Below are 215 nucleotides of genomic sequence, written 5' to 3'. Positions count from 1 at the left end.
AATTTTTTTCTCTGTGTCTTCTGGATTTTCTGTCTTGCTTAGAAAGTCTTAGTTTTTTTAAAAAAAGAATGATTTTAATAGGTTTATTAAGGCATAATATACATACCACAAAATTCGCTGACTGTGTAAAATTCAATTATTTTAGTAAATTAACAGATTTGTGCAACTACCACCATGATACAGTTTTAGAACATTTCTATCACCTCCAAAATTGC

This window comes from Propithecus coquereli, unplaced genomic scaffold (assembly GCF_000956105.1).
Source record: "Propithecus coquereli isolate 6110/MARCELLA unplaced genomic scaffold, Pcoq_1.0 Scaffold426, whole genome shotgun sequence".
Lineage (NCBI taxonomy): Eukaryota > Metazoa > Chordata > Mammalia > Primates > Indriidae > Propithecus > Propithecus coquereli.
This window is presented reverse-complemented; position numbering follows the sequence as displayed.